The sequence below is a fragment of the Coptis chinensis genome, chromosome 1 (genome assembly GCF_015680905.1).
Source record: "Coptis chinensis isolate HL-2020 chromosome 1, ASM1568090v1, whole genome shotgun sequence".
Classification (NCBI taxonomy): domain Eukaryota; kingdom Viridiplantae; phylum Streptophyta; class Magnoliopsida; order Ranunculales; family Ranunculaceae; genus Coptis; species Coptis chinensis.
In genome coordinates this window covers 53,839,294-53,857,371 of record NC_141456.1, presented here as the reverse complement: position 1 = coordinate 53,857,371, position 18,078 = coordinate 53,839,294, and the positions used below count along the sequence as shown (strand labels likewise).

General features: G+C 33.4%; 1 long non-coding RNA gene across 5 annotated transcripts; it reads left to right on the top strand.

Annotated features, from left to right (window-relative positions):
* Positions 1-3,734: 3,734 nt before the first annotated feature.
* LOC147524549 (uncharacterized) lies at positions 3,735-9,670 on the top strand. Of its 5 annotated transcripts, none has more exons than XR_015219753.1 (11): positions 3,735-3,871; positions 3,988-4,047; positions 4,203-4,257; positions 4,365-4,428; positions 5,535-5,677; positions 7,283-7,363; positions 7,480-7,510; positions 7,674-7,761; positions 7,838-8,065; positions 9,287-9,378; positions 9,470-9,670. It is a non-coding gene; the product is annotated as an uncharacterized LOC147524549 (long non-coding RNA). The 5 variants fall into 5 exon arrangements; XR_015219752.1 differs by having other exon boundaries at positions 7,466-7,510; XR_015219748.1 differs by having other exon boundaries at positions 7,283-7,510.
* Positions 9,671-18,078: the final 8,408 nt, after the last annotated feature.

Below are 18,078 nucleotides of genomic sequence, written 5' to 3'. Positions count from 1 at the left end.
TTTTTAGTTGCCTGTTTGTATTTTGGTAGTTGTTTATGATTATGGCTGTTCTTTTCTTTATAAATATTTTTAGTTAGTTTGTATTTTTGTTTGCAAAATCTTATATGTGGAAAGAACTTGAGTTCACGATCACAAGGGCCAACTCAGTTTGTGGATCATATTTTTGCCCATGTGTAACAATTACAGGACGAAATTCTGACAAATGATGTCAAGGAAAAACTACTTTTATACAAGCAGATATTTACCATAAGTAGAATTCTGCAAACCAAATTTGTTTCTAGAGTTTTGTTCTTAGGTTAAAATCTGGCATTAAGATGAGTTCAAGGAGGTCATAATAACCTTTTCCTCCCCCGGTTCTCGCACAAGTTCTGTATGCTAATTTCCTTCCAATATCTCCTTCAAAAGTTCTTTGATCCAAGACTGAACCAAAGAAAGTTATCACAGATTCGGGCTATCGGAACTTACACATTGTAAGCTCCACCCAAACTATCTTCCCCGTTTTAGGTCTCCACGAATATTTCCTCTACTCTTATATGGTTTTGGAATTTAGATTTAAGCTAAGCCACGTGCTTGTTGAATTCCTTACTAACTTCAATGAGATAATGCTACTGACTGTGAGAATGATGGAGGACTTCGAAAGGCTAGCACGAGAAAAATACAAAATAAGAATCTAGAAACATGTGGAGTTCTTCTTGGGTTCACCGTAAGCATCACTAGTTTTCTGGTGCGGCGTTTGCTCATTCTTTAATATCATTGGCTCTAAATTACCTTCCGTTCATTTTTGGTATTATTTTGTTGGGCGACTTGGATTTGTTTAGAGATGTTAGAATAATCCTCTTATGTCTCGACTTAATTATTGGTATCAAATTCTTTTTCATATGTGTTGCCTATGTTTATTTCCCTTCTGGTGGATGCATTTTTGAAATTTGATTGTATGGTTCTGAGGTGTATGTTGGTGGTATTCCACATGATGCTTCTGAGAAGGATCCAAATGGCTTTTGTGAGTCAGTAGGAGAAGTCACTGAGGTAATGTTTATGGTTTTTATGGTGGTTTTACCTCTCTTTATTACACCTAAAGATTTAAGATTGACATTTTTGATATTGCACGTCAGGATGATGAAAGGCAAAGACTTGCGAGAGAATAAAGGTTATGCATTTGTTACCTTTAGGACTAAAGATTTGGCTGCTAAGGCCATTGAGGATCTGAATAATACTGAATTTTAGGTAATATTGAAAACAAATAATTGTCTTTTGTAGAACTTCCTTTGTCATTTAGGTACTATATTATGGCGGATGTTCCCTCTGTTTATTTTCCTTTTATAAAATTTGCATTGATTTTCTAGTACAATGTTTCATAATGCAGAAAAAAGAAAACAGAGTGATTTGTTAGGCTGTGATAGGTTCTTGGTTGGGTGATTGTGGTTCTCTCTGGCTCATTTCGGTATTGCAGATTAGATTTTGTTGGTATATGTTGGCTCGTTACAATTTTTTGTATATAGTGTAATATTTGTAATTGGAGATAATATTTGTGTGATGAATGTGATTTTAAGATACATTCCATCTTTATTTGATGATAAATGACTAGGAAAATGATATTATATTGGGATGATATTGGCAATTTTTTTTTTATTTATTTTTTATTATTTTGATAAATGGGACATCACTTTTAAAGTGATTTATAGAGTTATTTCACATCACTTTACAAGTAATTTGGAATCTGAATGAAATGTCACTTCCGAAGTGATGTTAATCGGCCTTATTGATTTCACTTAAAAAGTGATGTTAAACGTTATAACATCACTTGTGGACATCGATTAAAAAGTTATGCAAAATTATAACATCACTTGTAAACATCAATTAAAAAGTGATGCAAAGTTATAACATCACTTGTGGACATCGATTAAAAAGTGTTGCAAAGTTATAACATCACTTATGGACATCAATTGAAAAGTGATGTAAAGTAACATCACTTGTGGACATCGTTTACAAAGTGATGTGGAAAACCTTGACTTTTCACGTCGCCACCAATTACATCACTTGCAAAAGTGACGTCGTATATTTTTGACATCACTTATAGAGTGATTTTAAATGTCTTTGCTGTTGTAGTGCATAGTTCATTATATATATGTTTATTCGTAGATGATTGATTATTATGCACATATTAGTTGAGATTTCGAATTGATTATTCTGTATTCATTGCTAGTAAGATGTATAGATATTTGAGAATATAGTAGGAAACAATAATTTTATTTCTTAGTCGTTGTAGTATAGATGAAGTTTGTGAGTACCTTCACTGAAAAACTCTCATGAGGCTATAACTCGTCCACTAGGGAATTCCTAGTGGTTTAAGGCCTTGTTGAATATAGTCAATGCAATCGCACTCGGCGAAAAGAGATTAGTTAGAACTCCAGTTTTGGTTACTTATATTAATTTCTCATATTTGCTTGAGGACAAGCAAAATGTTGTTTGGGGGTGGTTTGATAAGAGTCCAAAACTGTAGTTTTAACCCCTTAATATCATTACATTTAGACCAATTATGTGTATAATAAATAAGAGTTAGTACTGTTTACGTGTTTTTGTGTATTTCAGGCCTTGGAGTCAAATATGTGAAGAAATATGTCACTTTTGCAATAGAAAAGAGCAAAGGTTGGTTGCTAAGAAGTTCTATGGTTAAAGCCCAAGTTTCAAAAAGAAAAAACCTTTTTAAAGCCTAGTCAAAGCTGAAAAGTCAAAGTCAACGCAGGTAGAAAAAGAGTAGAAAAGTCAACAGAACTTCCGCAGGCCGTATCTTTGGACTCAGACCTCGGAATTGGGCCTATTATATGTCAAAATGACCAGCTCGGAAAGAGATTTCTAATGGTCCAAGACTTCACCTAATCAAAGTAGTAAAAGTGGACGAAACGAGTGTTGAAGTAATTTCGCACAGAGAAACCCCTTTTGGACATATATAATTAGGTTTTGGGCTTGATTTCATGGCCCAAATCATGGCTCCAAAGCCCATGCATGAAATTGTAACCTAACCCTCTCCTATATAAAGAGGGTTAATGCTAAAATAAAACTTGGCTACTCCTATCTTTAGTTTAGTTGTAAATTAGGGTTCTCTCTCTTTCCCTTTTTAATTTAGTTTAGTTTTAGTTAATTAGTTTAGATTGTTGGGTCCATTAGAACCTTTTAATAAAGATTTAGTTTATTCAATTCTAATATCTTTAATAACACTACACCATTTGGGTGATATTGCAACAGATGAGATTTTTCATTAGGCTGAGTCCAATGGCTCCCTATCCCTTTAAAAGTAGAGCTAAAGTCAACAGATTTTACTCTCTATCATTAATTTCCTCTTTATATATACAAATGATTCTACTCTCTATCTCTATTTTACTCTCTATATTTTACTCTCTATATATAGAGAGTATATAGAGAGTAAAATAGAGATAGAGAATAAAATCCTTTGTATATATACCTAGAAAAATAATGATAGAGAGTAAAATATGTCAACTTTAAATTTCTATTTTGTTGACTTTTAAATTTACTTTTTATTGACTTTAACACTACTTTTAAAGGGATAGGGAGCCATTGGACTCAGCCTTAGTAACACTTATACATCCATTAGAAATATATTCACAGTTATGATCCGTTAAAAATACTATCAACCGTGGCTTAAATACTCGGATAATTATGTAACATTTCTTTAGATATTTAGTGACGTTTCACTATTCGTTAGAAATTAAGAAATGAGAAAAAGAAAATTCACATGGGAAGAAAAAAACACAGGGAAAACTTAAGCGCGAGTTTTTCACCTCTCTCGCTCATCGAAAAGTGAAAAACAGGTTGGCCATAAAGGAGAAAAAACCATAGGGTTGTTCCTCACTCAGTGAGTCATCCTCTCCTCTCCTCTTCTTCTTCTTGCTCTTTTTTTCTCTTCTCCTTCCTTCCTCCTTGTACAGATTGTCTAGAATTTTGATTTCCGTGTTTGTTTTGTATTGCTAGGGTTTCGAGATTTTGGTGTAATTGTTCGATCTACTGAACGAATGGTTCCCTTTAACAGAGGTAAGTGTTGTTGGTCACGGTTGGGTTTTAATTTTTAAAGAATCTAGTACAAGATTGTTTTTGAAATGAAAAAAAAAAGATGATTTTTATGGGCATTTCATTGAAGATTGATTTCTTAAGTTTTCTAAATAACATGTTATTCTATGTTTCTTAAGGTTCTAATAAAAATATTGGACAAGATGAGAGCTTTTCAATTTCTCTGTTCATAAGGTAATACCCTTTTCTCTTCTTGGTTTTTACTTTTTGAGTTTCTAACAAATTTGCTTACTTTTGATCGTTCTTTATCGAATTCATGATTTGGGGTTCAATATTTTCAGTTTTTTTAAGGTGCTTGTTGTCGTTATTGTTGTGACTTCTTACTATGTGTTCGATCTGCTCAAGGTAACAACTAATGTAGTGTTTTCAGTGTAACAAGGTTTTAGCTTATGGGTTTGGTTAAATTACTTTAAATTATTATGTGAAAGATGCTTCATGGCTTCATGTGTCGTTCTCATGTTCGGTTTCTTGTCTAGTTTTATAATCAATGAGGATTTTCTTTTTACTTCATTTAAATAGAATTGGCCTTGTTTGATAGATAATAGAAAAAACAAATCTTGTAGCTTAATGTAATGCAATTGTCCTCTATTGGTGCATAGGATCATATCCACATTAAAAATCAAATTATGGTTAGCATTTAGTAATTACTTGTTCCTCAACTGTAACTTCAAGCTTCAGTTAATGAAGTAGAGGCTTTGCATTAGTGTGAACGGCTTACGTGCATCCAGATTGGTGAGTGTTGTCCGATTTTGACTCCCTTAAACATACTACCTATCTCTTAATGTGACTGTTGTCTGAGTTTTTTTTCTTTTCTTTTCTGTTTGTGATAGAACAATATTATGGAATTTGTGACTAATTATCTTGTATCTAGCATAGCGAGTCTTGCATATTGAAAGAAAATTTCTTGGTAGGTGGATTGAAAGCCAAAGTCCCAGCCAAATTTTGTTAATATGCAGGAAATAACTGGTGTCTTTAATTTGTGTGCAAAGATACAGAAAAACAAACATTTTGCTAAAGGAAACTTCAGTTAGTTAAGTATTCTTATACTTGATTAAGCATGTTACTAACTCTTTTAGTGTTAAATAAAAAATACACCTAGTTAATTATTAAGAAGATAAGAACAAAAATGGTGATTTCGGATTAGGAATGTATTGATACAATCTGTTAAGCACCCTGACCATTACAAACTTGATCATTTTACTTGAAGAATCAATTCACTTTGTATATTTGTTGATTGATATGATATTTATTATGTGTTTATTTTTGTAAACAATGAAATCATAATATACAGGATCTTAAGAAGATAGAGAAAACATACCTGTATTTCTTCTATGTGGAGTTGATATAGCCATTTAATGGTTGGCCATACTTATGTGTTAGGTTCGCATTTTTATGAGATGATCCAAGATCATATTTATTTAAGGTGGTTAACTGAAGGTACAAGTTGATAGACAGGGAATAGTGGTGTGGTCTTCGCTGTAGAGTTGTACCATGCTGGGGCAACTAGAAATTCTCAAGATGGTATCACAGAGATCTTATTGGGAGTTGTCTGCCTGTTCTTAAGGAGATGGTCAAGCAGAACATGCCATTACTGGTAATTTCTTTTGCGTTGTAGATAGATACTTGCATGCTTAAAACTTGTATTCTGGGTCTAAAGTCAAATTTGAAGTTGTGTCCGATCCTTCTTTTGAATCTTTCCATACTCCACTATACTGATTAAGCATGAGGTTGGTTTGAGCAACAGCTTCGATTGCTAACAAAATTCAACAACCATCTATTCATAATTAGGCCCAACTTACAAATGTCTGGATTCTTATATTTGGGATGTGTCTGACTAATTAGAAGAAAGGGAAATCTTAACCTTGCTACTATAACTTACTTAGTCCTAAAAACAACACTTAAGTTCTTTTGATGGCAACCCACTGCCTAAGGTCTTTTGCTTTGGGGTTCATTTACAATCTAGAGAACTCTTAGGGGTGATTTTAACTGTTACCCTCGATGCTCCCCTAATGATTTTTTGTTTTCCCAACAAACCTATTTTGTACAATCTCTTGCAGTTTGTCTTTTATTAGTAATTAGTTGTGAATGGTAATATCCCGAAAAATTAAACCTAGCACAAATTGCAACCATGGTGTTTTAGTTTGGTTTTTTTTTCATAGTCTTTGTATACTTGGTAAATGCTATAGGTTTGATTTACTATGTCATGCCTCTCATACTTACATTATTGTATTGGTTTCTGATTTTCTAGTCTTTGTATATTTGATATTCAATTACTAAATGCATATCCTTGTACTTGAGACATTGTTGTCTTCAAAGACAAGAACTCGGTATATCTTTGAGTTATATGGTTTTTCACTGTTTGCCAAATTTACGTATGTAATGCCTACTATGTGCATGCAATTGTCGCCATTTGCAGGATAGCTTATGGGCTGGGTCCAAATTTGGATTATGAGATAAAAGATTCATCTTTTATATAAAAAGTTGCTTGTTTTGTAGTTATTAGTTATTTGATCCGAAATAAATTAGGTTTTTTGTCAGATCTGTTTACTCTCATGTGTTGTGACTTGATTTTCTTAGTGTTAGATCAATGTTTTATCTAACACTATTAATGGTTCACCAGTGCTGGTGCTATATGTTTAACTTTACAGTAGATCCTTACGTAAGATATATTATTGGGTGTTTCCTTTTTCTTTTCTTTTTGGATTGATATATTATTGTTGTTATTGCTGGATGTGCTTGGTTGAAGCAAAAAGAGTGCTACTTAGCCAAAATAATTTTTTACTCAAATCTTTACTTTTTATATTACCTTTCACTTTTGGGTTATGTATTTGAAGTTCAATTGATCATTGCATAACAACTTATACGACTAATTGTCTTTCCCTGCTTGTCTGTATAGGTTGTCTAGCATAAGGAAAGTGGTTAATTTGATGAATTTCCTTTGAATGTTTGATCTGGACTTATTACTTGCAAACTGAGGGTTAATACAAATTTTTGCTATGGATGCATCCATTTGTGTTTGGTTTTTATATTGCGTGAGTTATATGATTTTGTGGTGCAATTTTGATAATTGTACGCTATAATTTGATGGTTGTGCCTCAAAGTTGAATGTGATTAGTTTTATGTTTTCAAGTGTAGTGATTTGACTTAGGATTTACATATATAGAGCCTATGATATGCATTCAATTGCCACTATTTGCAGGATAGTTTAATGGCATCAAATGGTCAATCTTCAGGCCCTAGTGCCTTGTAGCCACCCCCATCAGGTCAAGCAACCCCCCTGGTAAGATCTGAATCATCTGGTGCACTTTCATCAGTTAAGGCTGTTCAGTAAAGGCACTGTTGTTATTGTGTTTTCGTATCAAAATGGGAATGAGACATGTAGAAACTATATTCTAGCAAGAAAGCTGAAAGCCACTCAAGCTAGCAGGTGAGAATTTTTTTTTTTTTTCCAGCTCCTTGTTTCAGTTTTTATAAGTGGATGTGTTTTAGATCTGGTTTGGTTTGTTAGGTTCACTTTATTTTTATTTTTTTCTACATACTAAGCTTTTATCACTTCATGCACTTCAACGATTCTTATCTCTTGGTCCCAGAACATTGGTTGAGGAGGATAAGGAGTTTTTAGAGAAGAAAGATAAGTTGCAGGATCTTGAGTAGCAACTTAGCAATGACTCTCAGCAGGTAGTTTGTTTAATTTTTACTATTTATCCTTGTTATCCAGTCCTCCATTTGTATAACCTTTCATGCAACAATCAAGAGTGGAGGAATTCCACCATCTGTGAAGAAAGACAATACGGGGATGGAGACTGCAAATGGTGGACAACTTGTGGTTAATCCCACACACTAGTCATTGGAGAAAGGCAGCGTTGCCAAAGATACACTGAAGTAACGCTTGGCTTAGTGTGTGAGAAGGAGCCAAAGTTACAAGGAAGTGCTTTGCGTGCTGAAGAGGAAGTGGAGCAGAAGCTGCCTACTGCTGAGGCAGGTCAGTCATTTATTTTGCTGAGTTGTTTCTTCTTTTTTATTTTTTTAGGAAAGAAAAAGAAATCTTTTTCCCATAAATGGTTAGCCTTCTTTATGTATTTGTTGTTTGAGTGAAATACTTTTTGTATCTAATCTTGTTTGCACTTTTTAAACTTTATAAACAACTGCACACCAGCTTAAAAACTGACACCTCTTTAGAATTGAATGAAGAAATTGTGTCTGCTTTTTTGAGTGGTGATGGTTTGTATCAAAAAGAAGGATTTGTCCAAAAATTAATAGAGCTAATAGGAGCAACAAATCGATTTTGACCTAAATAGAATTGAATAGAGAAACTACTCCTACATGCATCTTAATTAACATGGTTTTGCCATCTTTCTACTGTATAAAACATTTTTCTAAGGGCTTAAATAAATGCAAAGGTGTACTACTACATGATAGGAAAAGATAATACAGCTGCAGATTGATGTAATTATGCTGCTATACCTAAGTGGACAATTGGAGGCCTGATATATCCAATCGGTTGTTAGTTGTTACAGCAATCAACTTTTCTTATCTAGTAAGCGTCTAGGCTTCTTAGCAGTCTTCTTCTAGTCAATCTGATTGCTAGGAATTGATATCCAGCAAATTTTTCATTGGCACTTTTTGTACCTCTAGAAAAAATATGACAAGCGAAAACATTAAAAAATTACTTACACATTTCTGATGTAATATATGTCATGCATTTTGGGGCATTTAGGTTGGCATTGGATTGCATAGTTCATTGTTCCCCAATTTCCATTGGGATTTTCGACCAAGTTTGACATCCAATGATCTACATTGTCATTGAAAACCTAAAAACTGATTGACCTACTACTCTACTAGCCATGGGTACAGTCATGGATACACTAGAAACTAATTGACTCATCACAGTTAGCATAGTATTTGGAGCTCCTTAGATGACCAAATTTTGCAGCCTATCCATGACAAGATTCTCCATAGATCGAGGGAAGTATTAATATGAGTATGTATATTAATCTTATTAATCTGTAGATCGAGGGAAGTATTAATATGAGCTACTAATCGGAAATATTCTACTTTATGAGTTCATATATTGGAAATCTTAAATTAGATACATATGTGAGTACGTCTTCCGATCTTGCCTTTGTTTTTGTTGTCTGAATTTTAATTCAAAATGTTCTAGCATGATCAGTGGATCGGAATAACACTTTCCTTCATTTTATAGTTGGGTAAGTGGAAGCCAAGTGGTTAAAACAAGTTAACTAATTTATTGAAGGCAAGCAAAGTAATGGATGCGAAACGAAGACATTACTAATGGTATGTTAATAATTAGTATGCTTTTGTATGGGTGATGTACTAGTCTTGTACTCTGTAAGATGAAAATATGTTTCTTTATTGATATTTGCAGATATTTTGAACTTTTGATGGAGCGTGTTGATAAAGCTGAACCTACGTTTGAAGCATTGGCTCTTTCTTACTTAATTCTTGGGCCATTTCTGATGTATTTTGGGTGGAAAATTTCTAGTTTAGAGTATATGTATACGTGAAAGGAACTTTGTACTTTGTGTTTTTATATTATTATAAGATTAATAAAATTATTACTTTTTTAGTTGTATAGTAGTGATTGTGGATTGTGTTATGTTGAAGCGGTGTGGTGGTAGAATTTGATTGATATGTAATGGAGAAATCCAATTAATTTTTTTAATACAACAAACTATTAGTAATGGATTTATATCCGTTAGAAATGGATAATTGTAAACAATTAATCAGTTGTAAACAAATTAGTAAGGGTGTGTTTGTTAACTGGCAAACTTCTAGTGGGAAAATATAAGATTTGCCAGTGTTTTCCCATTATAGATTTGTCAGGCAAATTCTAGTGGGAAAATTTCAGTTTGCTAGTATTTGTTTGCAAAAATTTATAGTGGGAAAATATAAGATTTGTCAGTTTTGTCAGTGTTTGTTTACATGGTTTTTCTGCAATGGCAAATGATATTTCAACTTTTGTGAGATATTTTTTTTGGTTTTCAAACTCAATGAAGTATAACAAAAAATAAAATTAAAGACAATACAAGTATACAACTCAACTTTTTAATAGTATCCACAAAATGTCTTCTCAAATAACCATAAAATAAAGTGAAAGTGTAATGAACCATAACAACTATTATTATCCAAATACATATAAAATGTCAATGTAAAAGTACAAAAATTCTATTTTTGTACTTTTACATACTCGGATTCCGTGATATTGCTTGATCCATCCCAAACATCGTTGCTAGCTATGATCTTATGTTCTTCAGAACTCCATTAAAACCCCTCTTAAATAGTTACATTAGCAATATCACGTGCTATCCATCGTACGGTCTTCATTCGTTTAGTTACATGACTAATAGTCAAGTCGATACCAAATGTAAATATGTTTTGGAGTGTTTCCCTTGCACGCTCTTTTGATATTAGAAGAAATCAATTTTCATTCTTATGACCTAGAAGTAGCTCACTATGGAATGTATCGATAAGAACACTCTCCATCGCATTTGTCCATTTGCATGTCACATCTAATTAATAAGCATACAAGTCGAGTTAATATATATAAAACAATTCCTAGTTAAGAAAGTGCATCAAGATAATTAATAAAACAAAGATAATTGATACTCGATACACCATAAGATTTTTTGTATAAATCATGATCGTCCATTCAATTACGTTTGAAGGCCAAATATGGATTCAGACGACATGCACACACTAAATCAGCACACACCACGAAGACACACACACACTACTCACGCATCACACACACTTCACCACTCCGCAAAGACACCAAAGATCAATAGCACAACATCGCACCAGTAGTAATAAAATTAACTTCCGTGCAACAAGTTAATTTTTTTGGAATTGAATCCTCAACCCTCACAAAATAGCAATATCATTTTGTAACTTCGTTAGATGCCATAAAAAGCCTCAACTTCGAGAGTTTCAAGCACTCTCATCATTGAAGGATATCCCTATACTTCCAGTTATCTTGAAACCCACTTGTCGTCCTCTTGGTGATTATGAAACTAGTGAAGTTGAATTGAGTAAACTACCAGTGTCATCCTCTTGGTGATTATGAAACTAGTAAATTTGAATTAAGTAAACTACCATAACCGTGGCAGCGTGCATTCAAGTCATCATTTAATGACAGTCAACTCCAGGCTATCAGTATCGTGATTGGAGCTTATGGTTCAAGAAGAGATTTTATTTGTCTCTTATTCAGGGTCCTCCAGGTTTCCAAAACTTCACTACTCATCAGATATTTAATTGGAAAGGCATTGGTGTTATATCAGCAGGTCGTCAAATTGCGTTGCTTAGCCAGCGTAGATGCAGACGAGCACCCCTCGCACTCTTGTTTGGACCACTTTGGCAAGATCTCTTGTAATTTTGTCTATGAGTACAATCTTAGCGAGTCCATCATCGGAGACCATTGCCATTGGTTCACAAAAAGAAATGGAGTTGTTGAGCCAACTAAGAGTATATATAGCCATATAGGACTAAAAAACGGAGGAAGAATGCAATGATTTCTACTGGCGTCCATTGTCTATATACAAGTCTCTGTAGATATTGTCCTTCTTTGTGTTGATACAACGCTGAGCCTGAAGGTGTCATCGTTGAGTTAGAACTTACAAATCAACTTAAGAGTCAGTATTTCTCTGGTCGCATCATTGTAATTGTACTTTATTTTGGTATATATTCTAAAATTACGAACTTCAGTTCCTTCTGTGCTCTCATGACAAAATGAAAAAATAACATGCTTGAAACTTGCACACTACACACACACATGACTGTTTTCCAAACTTGCATCTTAACCCAGCACGACCCTAATTACAAAGAAGTGCTAGCTAAAAACAAACTACACACACACAACAACACACACACACACACTACCCACACACATGCACCAAGGAAACACACACTAAATCAGCACCACAACATCGCAAAGAGAGACCGAGAGTTTGAGAGAGAAAGAGAGATTGAGAGAAAGAGAGACCCATAGTTTGAAAGAGAAAGAGAAAAGAGAGACCCATAGTTTGAAAGAGAAAGAGAAAAGAGCGAGAGAGAATACATGAGAAGAGAGCGAGTTGATCGAGGGAGAGAGGCAGCCAGTGAGAAAGAGAGAAGAGAGATCGAGAGGGAGAGGTGTTTATATTTTCTCTATCTAGTGGGAAAATAACAGGTGACTAATTCAACTTTGGGGGGAGGTGTTTTCTATTTTCCCACTTCTAGTGGGATAATTTGATTTGCCGACTAATTCCAAATAGTGTTTGCCAGGGCCCTTAAATACACCCAAACACTAGCAAATGGTGCTTCTAGTGGGAAAATACAATTTGCCACCCCCATTTGCCAGTTAACAAACTCACCCTAAGTGTTACTAATAAATTGTAGCGTTTGCTATCCGTTATTGAAATTAATTTTAGTAATATTTAATAACCGTTAGTAAGTTTTGTAACGGATATAACTGTTACTAATATCCGTCACTAATATTTGTCACGCTTTTGTGTCAACGCAAGATAATCGTTACTAATATTTTTTGTAACGGATGTATATCCATTACAAATCTTCTGTTATGGTGTAGTGTAAAGTAGTTCTTCATGATGTCTTCTTCTATTTATTATTATATTTATTATAGCCTCATGATTCTTAGCTAAATCTCTATTAGAAGGGTTTTATGAAGCTTTGATGAAGACTTGTTATGTTAGTTAGAATTATTGTTTGTTTAAGAGTTTCACTCTAGTAAGTTAGTTGATTCGCCTTGAGAATGAGTTGAACTTCCTCACATGCTAATTATTAGTTGGCAGAGATTGCTATGAATAATTAGGGATCAAATACTTAATCTTAATTGGTTAGGATTGTAATAATTTACACTAGCATATTAGGAATTTATCTAGGTGGAATCAAATCCCCCTAATTCCTTCTCTATTTTTCTCCATATTTTATTCAAGTCATATTCAATTGCTTAGTTAAATTAGTATAAGTTAAATTCATATATTTAGTTTCATAGTATAAATTCACCTCTATAAATATTACTCTCACTATTGTTTCGTTATGTTTGATTAATTGGATTCTATTATGTCTCAGTAGTTTAGGAGTGGAACGATTCCGTACTCTATATATTGCATGAATATACATGTGAGAGTAGGAAATAAATAATTGATACCGTAAGAATAAAGTTAGAGTAATCTAGTTAAGTTTTTACTTGTTATTATTGATGATCCTTGTTTAAATGCTAGTTAGATGTATAGATATCTGAGATAAATTAAGGGAAAATTATTTTTATTTATTAGTCGTTGTAGTCTAAATGAAATTTGTGAGTGCCTTCTCTAGAAAACTCTCATGAGGCTATAACTCGTCCACTAGGGAATTCTTAGTGGTTTAACGCATTATTGCATATGGTCAATGTAGTCGCACTTAATGAAACGAGAGTAGTTAGGAATACATTTTTGGTAACTTATTTTAATTTAACATATTTGCTTGAGGACAAGCAAAATGATGTTTGGGGGTGGTTTGATAAGAGCCCAAAATTGTAGTTTCAACCCTTTAATAGTAGTATATTTAGGCTAATTATATTTATAATAAATAAGAGTTAGTAATGTTTACGTGTTTTTATGTATTTTAGGTCTTGGAATCAATTATGTGAAGAAATACTTTACTTTTGCAAGAGAAAGGAGTCAATTCTTGCTAGAGAAATTATATGATTAAAGCCCAAGTTTCAAGCAGAAAAAACTTTTTTAAAGTCTAGTTAAAGCTGAAAAGTCAAAGTTAAGGTAGGCAGAAAAAGAGTAGAAAAGTCAATAGAATTTCCACAGTCTGTATCTTTAGACTCATACTTTGGAATTAGACCTATTATATGTCAAAACGACCGGCTCAGAAAGATCTTTCTAATGGTCAAAGCCTTGACCCAATAAGAGAAGTAAAAGTGGACGACAAGGGTGTTGCATTAAATTCCCACAGAGAAATCCTTTTTGGACTTAAGTAATTATGTTTTAGGTTTGATTTAGTGGCCCAAAACACAGCTCCAAAGGCCATGCATGAAATTGTAAACCTAATTCTGTCCTATATAAAGAGGGTTAAGGCTAAACAAAACTTGGCTACTGCCCTCTTTAGTTTAGTTGAAAATTAGGGTTCTCTCTCTCTCTCTCCCCTTTCTTTAGTTTAATATAGTTTAAGTAATTTGGGTTTATAATTGTAGCCTAAAAAACCTCCATTAAATTACCTTCAAGTTATTATTATTATTCAATTCAATTGCTTTTCTTTCTATTATGTCTTCTTTTCATTCTTTTGTTCATGATAGTCTCATGAATCAAAGCTAAACTCCCATTAGAGGGAGTTTGAATGAAGCTTTGAGAAAACTTGATTTGTTAGTATAGATTTGTTGTTTAGGGTTTCAAGTTTAGGTTTTTCTTGACTTAGAGATAAGAAGAGTTTAACCTAAACTAGATAATAGTGAGTTTGCCATGAGAATGGTAACAAGCTTTCTTTCATGCTAATTAGTTTATGACTAGAGATAGTATAAAGTAATTAGGGATCATTAAAGGTCTAGTTTTTATATTTTAACCTTGTGTGAGAATATCTAGACTAGGGTTTTCTATACAAATCTATGTTAGTATGTTAAGAATTAAAAAGTGGATTTCAATCTCTCTCTATTATTCTCCATATTTTATTCAAGTCATATTCAATTACTTTAATTAAATTAGTATAAGTTAAATTCATATATTTAGTTTCATAGTATAAATTCACATCCATAAATATTGCTCTCACCATTGTTTCTTTGTGTTTGATTAGTTGAATTCGTTTAAGTCTAGAGAGTTAAGAGTGGAACGATTCTGTAATGTATATATTGCATGAATATATATGTGAGAGTAGGAAATAAATAATTGATAGCGTAAGAATAAGTTAGAGAAATCTAGTCTAGTTGTGTTTTTACGTTATATCATGAAGCTCAGATGATGCGAAATATGACAAACTGGGCATTTCAACCACTTGAATAAAGGAATCATCGTATGCTTTCAAGAATTCACATTCTGCTATAAATTTTGTTTCCTCTTTTTCTAGCACTTCAATAAAAGCGGGGTTCTTATCAACTAGAATGATAGACTCATGAGTTTGTATATTGGGCAACGTCTCTTTAGTGGGAAAGTTGAGAAAATTATGAAAGATCTCAAAGGCAATTGGCTTAAGTGCAAATTTGAGGTTTCTTTGAAATGGTTTAGTGGTGCAGTCCTTAGAAATTGATGGATTTTTTTATGAATGGAGGATGGCTTGCAAGAATGAGGTTTAGTGGTGTTAAATTTAGTTTTGGCGTTTCCATAAGATTGTGGTTCATATCTGCAATAGTAAAGATTTCACAAATTGGTTCCATCGATACGTTTTTAACGGCCAAACTAAATTGGGATCCACTTTCCACTATAGATTTTATATCCTCTTTATCGGGCAATTGATTTTCTTTGTCCTCTTTATCATTGTCCAAGTGTGTCGAGTTACTTTCTAACACAGGTTCGAGAGTTTCTTCTGTCGGAATGTTGTCATGCATATAGTCATCATCATAGAATCTGGAATTCACACGATAGTCTGGTGGATGGTAATGGTGTTTTAATTGGTCATAATTATCAGGATGGGCTTTAGCAATTGGCTTTGTTATAGTAACACCTTGTTTCACTTGTTGGTTCGGTTCTTGATTGGTGGGGAGAATATTAGTCTATGATGTGGTATTGATTGAAGTGGCATGGATTGGAGAGAACACAAGGTCTTTGCTATTTGTTGAATTTGTATTGTTTGCTTGGCCATTACCTGATAAAGTTGGTTTGTGATAGATGGTGGAGTGGGATATGAATTTTAAATTGATGGTGATGTGAATGGTAATGGACTTTGGGTGAAACCGCACTCTAACTAACCAGGTGGATCCGTGGATATATAAATGGTGGTTGACTATTTGTAGTGGAACTTCATGAATTGTCAGCATGATTAGAAAACTCTAGTGTGTATTGGGTATTAGGGAAATTTGAAAATTAAGGTACATAATCGTAAGAATATTCCATAGGAGGCTCGAACTCACTATATGATGTGCATTGAGATGCCCAATGATACAGACTGCCACAACAAGAACAAGGTTTTGGGTTTGCATTGTAATTCCATGACGGTTGCAATGCATATTGATAGGCCATGGATGCTCAAACGAAGATGATGCGCAAACAACAAAAATTCATTTTTTTGAATTTGTATATAAAATCTTTGAAAGTCTATAGATTTGATGCTATGCCCTATTCAAATCAGACAGTTGGGCGAAAAACTAGGTTTTGGTGCTCTACACGCTTCAAAAGAGAAGATCACTACTTCATCACGTGGGGTGCTACCAAGAATCTCACTCGCAATGAAATGAGGGAGAGGAGTGAGGAAGATAATTAGTCCACTGGAATCTGGTAGTTTTCCACTCTCAATCTTTGTGCTAGGTGTTTGTCCTATGGACGTGACTAGATTGGCTCTGCTTGGTTGATTTTAAATTTTTTGTTTAGTCAATGTAGCATTTGAATCCCGCAACGTCTGTTAACTAAAGTAGGGATTAGTCCCACTTGTTGTTTTGTTATTGCTCGAGTTTAGCCTTAAGCGTGTAAAGTAAATACAATACTGAATTTTAACACGGAGTCACGCAAGCATGCTTTTGTAAATAACTAAGTATCCTTTGACTGGGAGTTGCGATGAGGTGAAGAAATTACCTCCCAAGTGTGCGTACACATACTTGGGGATGGAGGTGACGTGGTGGGGTTTGACCGAGTGTTGGGTGTCTCGATACGTCAAACCCACCTTTTGAGCTTTACGTTATTTCGGTTATAGAATTTCTAAAGTAAACCCACATTTTGGGTTGGAAAGGTGGCAAAGCCAATAAGTTTACAAATTTACCTTTGTGGGTTCAATTAACATAAATGTAAAACAAAGAGTTAACTAAGTTAAACTACTTAACAAAACGTGATTTAACTATTAACTATGTGATTATGAAAATATAACAAGAAATGTCAAAGATTGAATTTTTAATTTCCAAGTTGATTCGTAATGCGCGAGCGTATTGCTACATGACTCGCCTCACACATTCAAATATCCCAAGTTAATCAAATATCCAACACTTGATAAGTTTAAAAACTGAAACCAAAAGATAAATACTTCCTATTTTAAGCCTAAGTTGATATTATTCTAATTATTCTAATTATAATAATAATAATAATTATTATATATATATATATATATATATATATATATATATATTACAAAAAAAAATAAAGATAATGTCAAAATATGATATTATCCTAAAAATCTAACATTTATCAAATAAAGATAATAAGCTAATTTTTCTGTTTTTTTTTTTTTTTTTATTTATTTTTATTTTTTTTAGAGAGATGAATAACACTAAAAATTGAAAAGCTAACTAATTTCAAACCATTAGGATTAAACCAAATACAAGTTAAGCAGAGAGATATACACTACAAAGCCTTCAATCTGAGCTAAGGATTTGTCCTGGTTCAGCAAGGTAGAGGGGCGGGTCGCAGGTCGGTGCTCCAACAACTTTTGACCGGCTTCCTCCAGTTGCTTTCCAAAGTTCTTTTCAACTCCGATTGAGACCTGAAATCATAAAAAAAAACGGATCAGTAAGATCCAACAGGAAAGAAACTAAAAATTAAGAAAAACAAGTTGAGAAATTTTTGAAAAAGAGAGAGATACTCCCCTTTTGATTCACTCTTCTTCTTATATCAGTAGATCCCCAGTAGCTTCACCATTTGACAGAAGAGAATGGTGGTGAGTTGGGGTTTTGAAGTTACTCATCTTAGATCTAATGTGTGAAGAATGGTGATGGAGAAAATAACAACTTTTCTTTGATTCCTCTATTGTTTTTGGGATGTTTTTTTTTTTTATGTATAATGATGTTGAGAACTAGCTATTATTGTTTTGATAATGAAAACATGGAAGTAAGAGTTCTTTTGGTATGAAAAACATAAAGAA